The following is a 9,820-nucleotide window of genomic DNA, read 5'->3' as shown; positions in this document are numbered from 1 at the left end:
CTATAATAATACAAGTCTCAAAAAGAGAAAACATATATGTGTACACAAAACATTAAAATAAATATATAAAGTAAAATTAAAACATATTTAAAGTTTACACGTAATCCCTAAAATAATTTTAGTCTCTTCTTGATATTGAGACATACATTTAAGGTGTTTTAACTTATAAAGATTGATTTGAAGGAAAATGAGATGATGAATTTAATTGAATCAGAGGGTGAAATGTGTATTATTTTCTTAAGAGAGTGAGTTTAAAGGTAAATTTTGTGAAAGTAGGTGAGTGATTTGAATAATATGATAAATAAAAGAAAAATTTTAATAGATTGAAATGTAACATTTAAAATTTACCTTTATAGTTAAAATTAATATATTATTATTATTATTATAAATATAACTATTATTAATAAAATAATTATTATTTTATATATATATATATATATATATATATATATATATATATATATATATAAAGAGTGAAGTGTGTGTTATTTTTTTAAGGGATTTGGGGGTGAGTGTAAGTGAATTTAAAGCTAAAATTTGTGAATGTTTGTGAGCGATTTGAATAATATGATAAATAAAAAACAAAATTTTTATAGATTGAAATACATTACAATTTTATCCTTATAGTTAAAATTAATATATTATTATTAATATTATGAAAATAATTATTATGAGTAAAATAATTATTATTTAATATTATTATGAATATATATATATATATATATATATATATATATATATATATATATATATATATATATATATATATATATATATATATATATATGGTGAAGGGTATGTTATTTTTTTAAGGGATTTGGGGTGAGTGCAAGTGAATTTAAAGGAAAAATTTGTGAATGCTTGTGAGTGATTTGAATAATATGATAAATAAAAAACAAAATTTTAATAGATTGAAATATAACATGACAATTTTACCCTTATAGTTAAAATTAATATATTATTATTAATATTATGAATATAATTATTAATAATATTATTTTAAGTAAAATAATTATTATTTAATATTATATATATATATACATGTATATATATATATATATATATATTATATATATATATATATATATATATATATATATATATATATATATATATATATATATATATATGATGAAGTGTGTGTTATTTTTTTAAAGGATTTGGGAGTGAGTGTGAGTGAATTTAAATGTAAAATTTGTGAAAGTTTGTGAGTGATTCGAATAATATGATAAACAAAAAACAAAATTTTAATAGATTGAAATGTATCATCACAATTTTACCCTTATAGTTAAAATTAATATATTATTATTATTATTATTAATATAATTATTATTTAATATTATATATATATATATATATATATATATATATATATAGGGAGAGAGAGAGAGAGAGAGAGAGAGATAGAATGTGTGTGTGTGTGTTAGAGAATATCAATTGAATATCTCTCTTTTTTGTTTCTCTCTCCATTCTGGTTTGTATACGTTGTATTCAATTTGTTATATTTTATTCTTTCTGTTACTCATATAGAGTGAGTCACTCATCTAGGACACTTTATATATAAACTGATGTATTGTTCATCATTGAATGAATGAGAATGATAAAATTTTCCTCATTCCTGGTTATCAAATTCTAACATGGTATCATATGTATGTTTCTGCTTCCTTTCAATCCAATACAAACTTATTACATGTTTTCTCTCTCAACAAAAATCTTGTTAAGGTTAGTAGGTTTGCTCATGATAGTTGTGTTTATTTTGAGTTTCATCCTTTTGTTTGTTTTGTTAAATCTCAAGTTGATCATTCCATTTTATTAAAAGGTTCTCTTGGTTCAGATGGATTATATCAATTTCCACTACCTTTGCTCCCCTCCATTCTGCATGCGTCACCAACATGTCTCTCCTATGTTGCCCCGTCCACTACGTCTTCCAGTTCTCTGTCTTCATGTCCTAAGTCTTCTAGTCCTACTTCTTCAAGTTCAGCGTCCTCAACTATCACCAATCATAAACAGTTTATATTCCAAATGGCACAATAAGCTTGGCCATCCATCTTTTACTATCTTAAATCATGTTCTTAAAGCTTGTAATGTGTCCTCCATTAATACAACATCAATGGATTTTTGTGTAGCATGCTGTATAGGAAAGTCTCACCAATTTCCTACTTCTCCTTCTTATACTCTTTATACTCATCCTTTACAACTAATTTTCTGTGGTCTTTGGGGGCCTTCTCATGTCACTTCATCCTTGGGTTATAGTTACCATGTATCTTTTGTTGATGCTCATAGTCACTATACCTGGATTTATTTTCTCAAAAGTAAATATGACACCTTACATATTTTCAAATAGTTTCAATCCATGGTCAAATTGCAATTAAACCAAAAAATCAAAGAAGTGAAAACTGATTGGGGAGGTGAATTTCGTCCCTTCACTCCCTTTCTCAACTCCTTAGGTATTCATCACCACATCATTTGCCCCCATACACATAATCAAAATGGCCTTGTTGAACGCAAACATCGTCACATTGTTGATATGTGACTCACTTTCCTCTCACAAGCTTCCCTCCCATTGAAATTTTGGGATCATGCTTTTCACACCACTCACTGTCTATCTCATTAATAGACTCCCAACTTCCGCCCCTCCTCATATAGTGCCTTATTCCACCATTTTCAAAAAACACTATGATTACAATTTTCTTAAAACTTTTGGTTGTGCTTGTTATCTACACACCCGAGCCTATCACACTCACAAACTACAGTTTTGGTCCACTCCTTGCACTTTTCTAGGTTATTCATCTTGTCACAGGGGATATAAATGTCTTGATGTCCATGGAAAACTTTTTATTTCAAAAGATGTTATCTTTGATGAAAGTACCTTCCCCTTTCTTTCTCAAACACTATCTCCTTCACCTTTGGCTTCTCACTCACGCACCATTCCTCTCGAAATTCTTCCCAATGTTGGTCCTCCCTCTCCCATTCAGCATGCTTCTCCTGAATCTTCTAATGTAAGTCCTGTCTCACCCTTAATTTCTCCTTCTACTAACACTACTAGGTCATCTCCTTTGCCTCCACAAGTTCCACTCATCCTATGCAAACTCACTCCAAATCAGGGATTGTTTAGCCCAAACAGTATCCCACTATACTTCTAGCTATTATTAAACCAGCTTCTTTCAAGCATGCCTTGTCTTCTCCTATTTGGCAGACAACTATGCAAGAGGAATATGATGCATTAATGGCTAATAACACATGGACTTTCACCTCTCTTCCTCCTGGCCGAAAGTCGATTGGATGCAAATGGATACTTCGTGTTAAAGAAAATGTTGATGAGACTATCAATAAGTATAAAGCACACCTGGTAGCAAAGGGTTTTCATCAAAAGTATGGTTGTGATTACACAAAAACTTTCTCTCCAGTTGTAAAACATGTCATGGTTCACATCATTCTCACCCTTGCTTTCACTAATCAGCCGTCTCTTCAACAAATTGATGTTAATAATGCCTTCTTGAACAATGTTCTTCAAGAAGAGGTTTACATGGATCCTCCACCTGGCTTTCTTCCCTCTAATTCCAGTCTCGTGTGCAAACTCCAAAAATCAATTTATGGTTTGAAACAAGCTCCCCGAGCTTGGTACGAGAGAATCACTTCCACTCTCATGAGCTTTGGGTTTGTTCACAACAAATCTGTTGGTTCTTAATACCACTACTGATTGTCTTTATGTATTGATATATGTTGATGATATTATTTTGACAGGTTCTTCTCCTTTACTCCTACAAGTTGTCATTTCCAAACTGCATTCTGTTTTTGCTCTCAAACAGTTGGGTGATGTTGACTACTTCCTTGGCATTGAGGAAAAAAGGTAGTCTAATGGTTCTCTGTTGTTATCTAAATCCAAATACAACCGTGATCTTCTTGCTAAATCTGGTATGACTGATGCAAAAGGCATATCCACTCCTCTTCAAGGAGGATTGAAATTATCTAAACTTGGGTCCGAAGATATGGATGATCCTCTTCTTTATCGTTCTATTGTTGGAGCATTACAATATGTTACTATTACACGACCTGAACTCAACTATAGTGTCAACAAAGTATGTCAATTTATGGCCCAACCTTTATTGGAACATTTGAAAATTGTAACGCATCCTTCGCTACTTAAAAGCAACTCTAGCTTATGGATTACACCTACGTCCTATTATTCTCACTAATGGGTGTCACACTTTAAATGCTTATTGTGATGCAGATTGAGCATCAGATATAGATGATCGTTGGTCCACCTTTGGTGCCTGTATTTTCTTTGGACCTAACTTAATCTCCTGGTGGTCTAGAAAGCAGACATTGGTTGCACGTTCCAGCACCGAGGCAGAGTATCGAAGCCTTGCTATCACTGCATCTGAACTTCTCTGGCTGCAATCTTTTCTAAAAGAACTTCACATTAGATGTACTCCTCTTGTGATTCATTGCGACAATCAAAGCACAGTAGCGCTTACTCACAATCATGTACTACACTCTCGTACTAAACATATGGAGCTTGACATTTTCTTTGTTTGTGAGAAAGTTCTTAATCAGTCATTATACGTGACTCACATTCCTGCCACTGATCAAATTGCTGATCTTCTCATAAAACCTCTCTCTAGAAGTCGTTTCTGCCTTCTCCGTGACAAACTCAAAGTCATTGAAATTCTTCAATCACCTTGATTTTGAGGGGACTATTAGAGAATATCAGTAGAATACCTCTCTGTTTTGTCTTTTCTATTTCTCTCTCCATTTTGTTTTGTATACGTGGTATTCTGTCGGTTACATTTTATTCTTTCTGTTAGTCATATAAAGTGAGTCACTCATCTATAACACTTTATATATAAACTGATGTATTGTTCATCATTAAATGAATGAGGATGCAGAAAGAGAGAGAGAGAGAGGGGGGGGGGGGGAGAGAGAGAGAGAGAGAAAGAGAGTTCTACCTTCAAATCTTCTTTTCATGTTGTAATTTGATCTCATTGCATCTGTTCAAATCATTGCAAGTGAACACAAAATTCTTGTTAATCCACTTCTTTTTTGTTAGAGAACATTTCTACAAGCAAACACGTCCTTAGTCATTATTTATATAATTTTTTCTAGAACAATGATTGACTCCTATAATTTTATTTTCATTTTGTATTCTTGACGTGATTTTATATTGGATATTGATTTTTTTAAAAGGAAAAATAATAATACATTAATCAATATTTCACACTATATCACGTCAAAAAATATAAAATGTGAATTTGTGAAAATCAAAATATGATTTTCCCTTTTTATCTTTTCTCTTAGAAAAATTTGAGTAGATATGTATTTCGTACTTTCTCATTAAATGATACATCGTTAGTTTATGTATAGGAAAACTAGTTCCTTTAACATATTCAGTAAAATACTGCTATTTTACTATTCCTTCCTACAACTTAATTCCTATAATCTAATCTAGTTCCTATTTTGAGCCTGACATGAGGCATAAGTATTTATACACATATAAATATTATAATCATTTAAAAATAAATAGTGGTAAATTGAATTGGATATATAAAAAAAAATTTAAGTAAGTGTACGGAAGAAAGGGTTAGGCCAAAACATGATACAGTGTCTTGAATGCTAGTTATAGCTGTTGTCTTTCTCCAATGTGTCGTTGCTATCATTTCGTTTTCTATTTCTGATTGTCGCTTTCATCTCACTCCTCTAGCTCCACATTTTTTATTTTACACATTTTTCTTATTCATAAGAAAAAATAAAAGTTCATTTTACTTACACAATTGATTATAAATTATCATTTTTTATAAATAAATAATATGGTTTTAGTTTACACCTTTTTTATGGTCATATGATGAAATTCAAGTAAAATTTATTACTCAAAATAATTGTTTGTATTGAAGATTGCTTAAAAAGGAAAATAATGCTTATTTATTTTAAGAATCGAATCCATATAACTCACTCACCAAACGTAAGCTTAATATTAAGAATTCGTTTTATTTAAACTAAAAGGCTAATTTTGGACTTAAAACGTACACTACGCTGCTCTAGATAATAACGCTTAGGAATATTAAAAAATAATAAAAAAAACTATTTTTCAGAACTTCTTTCACTAAAAGTTATTGTAAGTTATAAAAGAACTGAACGCCAGAACGTACTTTAATGTCCAACAGTAAATAATTTCATATATTTGTACAATTATTCTGCATATGTAGATAAAATGTACAGTAATCTACCAAAGTGAAATTAATTAGAGGCTTGTTTTATGTAGGGCATATTTGAGGCTTGTTTTATAATATTGAAGATTATTGTTTCTTTTTAAACTGTATAATTAAAAATTATATAAAAATAAGAACTAAAAAAATTATGAATGGTTAAAAATTAAGAAACAATGAAAAAAAATCTAAATTACAAATTTTGAAACAATTAAGGAACAAACCGTTGGATGATAAAGCATTTCCAATAATAATCGAGGTCAGATCAACGTACTTATGTAATTCAATGAATTTGAGAATTAATGTCACGTTTTTCACATATTATTATATGCAATGGTTGTTTGAAATTATTCACTCCAAGTTTCAATATAAATAAAATAATAACAATAATAATAATAACTTCCTTTATATAAAAAATATAATATTTTAAATTATTATTTTTTCCATTTGCAATAAAATAATTTCTTTATGTATTATCACTAATAATATTATACATAGACGTAAAAGGTGGTTCCTGTTTAAAATTGAAGAAAACAAAATTGGGAATTCTTTTAATGTTTTTAAGTTTAATTTAGAAATCTCAAAACTATATGATATCATTATCAAATGATAAAAAATAAAATTTAGTTAATAATTATGTCACTTCTTATAAACACATGTGCATTTATTTTTTCATTTTGATTATTTAAATACTCTCAAATAATTCATATCTATTATTTCCATTTCTCAACATAATTAATCATGTATTCTTTACTTGAGTAACTCCATATATGTAAGACAAAAATCAAATGATGGGAGGTATCAAACTTAGTAAAATGTTCGTAAAATGACACACCCAACATAAAATTTAAAGTTCCACAAATCAAGGAAGTTTACAAAATTACTATATTATGAAATTCTTCCTGTTAATTAAAATTAGTTGAAGCAATGAAATCACCATTAGCAAGTGGTATTAGTTTATGGTGACCAAGGCAGAAAAAAATGTATTAAGTTCAAATATACATTTTGATAAACAAAAATGTTACTTAAAAAAAATCAATCTTTTAATTAATTTTAATCATAAAGTTATACTTAGGAAAGCCAAAAGAAATCAGCTGAAAATATTTCGGTTACAAGTTGAAAATTGACAACCAGCAGGTATATATCTAACTTAAAATTGCTTAAATATATCTTCGTTTTAAACAAAAAATAATAGGTTTAGAATTATAATAATAATCACATGTTTGTATATATTTATTTAAACTATTTTACTTATTCTTTGAAATTTCATGTTTTAACAAATTTTACTCAACATCCTAAAATATTTATAAAATGTGTGAAATGTAAATCCATTCTCTAAATTTGAATTCTATGTTAGATTTTATTTTGGGTTTCTTCAAAATATATTTATGGTCATTGATTTTAAAATTTTAAAATATCATAAAAATAATTTTAAAATAAAAAGTTATATTTTTTATGCTAAAAAAAAAATCTAAACTCCCTTTTTCTTTGTTCTCTCTAATCATACCGATTTTCTTCACCAAGTTTCTGAATATATACAGGTACACCTGCCACTCATTGATTCAGTAGTACAATTTGTCTTCTTTTTTTCTTTTTCCTTTTATTTTTGTCATAACGAATTTTAAGTTGTTGTACACCTAGTATTTTTATGGAGAAAATTTATGACTAAGAATCTCATCCAACGGCTACACTGATGCATGTAAGTTGGAGAAATAATAGGCAGAAAATATAACGATAGTAGAGAATATGTGGTATCTTCTTTTTCCTTTCTCCATTTCCTATAATACATACACACACACCTATAGCATAAAACAGACAAAATACCTTCTCTTTTCTCATTTTGTCTTCTTCAAAAGCTTCCTTTCAGTCAGTATCTCCATGATCTCCCACAAAATCAGCACAGCAATCATTCAGTACAAAGGTAAATTTAACAGTGACAAAACAAAAGTTAAACCAGTGAAAAAAATAACATGTCAGTCACTGACACAATTCTGATTCATAATTCACATACCATGCATTCATTCATGATGGATCAGGTTCTGTTAATGAGATTTTTAATGTGCTAAGAGAACTTGTAACCCAACACTGCATACAAACATTATGCTAACACTTACTTTGTCACAAAAACATTGTCCCACTTATCTCAAATAAAGATAAATTTGTAGAATCATATCACATCATATCAATTATTTGTCTTCTTTTCTCTTTCTTTGTGTCAAATAGGGTAGAATGGTCCATGCATCACTTTCCTAAAACCAAACATGACATGCTTCTTGCATGCTGAATTTTGTGTAGCATTTGCTTCTTTTGTTTACTTTTTCTTCAGCTGAAATGACAGACTGTAAATCACAAATCACACACCCTTCATCACCTTTTTCATTAAAATATATAACTCATCACTTATGTCGATGTTTATCTTATCTCAGAACTGGGATTCCAAGCCTCATACTTTCTAAGTACTTTGACTTTATACAAGATGAAATATTCTTAACTAACAATACCCTTATAAATAGTGTCACATCCGAAATCGCGATGGGACGAACAAGTGTCGCAAATGAAGACTAAAAGAGATAAGTGTCGCAAATGAAGACTAAAAGAGATAAATGAGAATGAGGAATAACTGACCTTGAAAGTGGTGGAGCCAGAATTAAAAGCCATATTTCATGATTTCCAAATGCTACACAAGGTGCTGCCGTCATGATGGGGAAGAGGGGCACATGAAGGACTAACTCACTGCAACTAAAGAGGAATCTATGAATCTGGTTGGTGAAAAGCAGAAAAGGAAAGTGATTCTCTGGGTTCATTCGTGCGTTGATGAGTTAGAATTGCACGTGCCCTGCTTCTCCATCTTGCTCAGCATGCACCTTTGGCACTATAGGTAGTACTAGTAGGTGGAAGGAGTTACTCTGAGTACTCATATAACACAGAAGAAGAAGAAGAAGTAGTAGTGAGAGGAGAGGGAAGGGAAGTGAGAAAAAGTAAAGAAATGATGATGAGAAAAGGTTTGTGACAACAAGAGGTGAATTTTGAGACACTGATCTTCGTCTTATGATTCTTTTGTGTGCTTGTTGAAGCCAACTCTCCTATAATAAAAGAGGCAAGTGAGGGTGGTTTTAAAGGTGGGTGTGGGATGGGTTCAAGAAATGGGAGAGGCTTAGTTGGGTGTGGGGCCTCTGTATTCTCAACCCCAAAACCTTGTCAAAAGTTACATTTAAAATTGGACCACTTAATTCATCACACAACACTTTCAAAATTACCCATGTACCTGTTAACTTCTTCACAATTAGGGACTAATAATTTTACTTTTATTACTAGGACAAATTATTACCTAGTACATAATTTTTTTTTATTATATATAAACACTCCTTTCTTACCTCTTTTTGATTCGTTTCTTTTGAAAAATATGTTTTCAACAAACATAATACTAATAAAACATAAATTCTGCTCGTATAAGGAATTAACATAATTTTTAACATAAAATCATAAAATAATAAATTTAGAAATCTTTATTTTTATATTTATTCAACTTTCTCATTTATGTCTAAATGATGTAGTAAAAAAATGTATAAATAAATGAGACAATAAAGAGATAAAAGGAAAAGAAATAATGAATATTT

The 9,820-nt window shown here is 29.6% G+C and overlaps 1 long non-coding RNA gene across 2 annotated transcripts; it reads right to left on the bottom strand.

Moving 5' to 3' along the window:
* Positions 1-3,918: 3,918 nt before the first annotated feature.
* LOC114166373 lies at positions 3,919-9,295 on the bottom strand. Of its 2 annotated transcripts, none has more exons than XR_003599905.1 (3): positions 8,028-9,295; positions 4,950-5,059; positions 3,919-4,801 (listed from the first exon to the last, which is right to left on the bottom strand). It is a non-coding gene; the product is annotated as an uncharacterized LOC114166373 (long non-coding RNA). The 2 variants fall into 2 exon arrangements; XR_003599906.1 differs by having other exon boundaries at positions 4,950-4,991.
* Positions 9,296-9,820: the final 525 nt, after the last annotated feature.

Source organism: Vigna unguiculata, chromosome 10 (assembly GCF_004118075.2).
Source record: "Vigna unguiculata cultivar IT97K-499-35 chromosome 10, ASM411807v1, whole genome shotgun sequence".
NCBI classification, from domain to species: domain Eukaryota; kingdom Viridiplantae; phylum Streptophyta; class Magnoliopsida; order Fabales; family Fabaceae; genus Vigna; species Vigna unguiculata.
The sequence above is the reverse complement of the archived record's forward strand: the minus strand, read 5'-3'. Positions and strand labels throughout refer to the sequence as shown.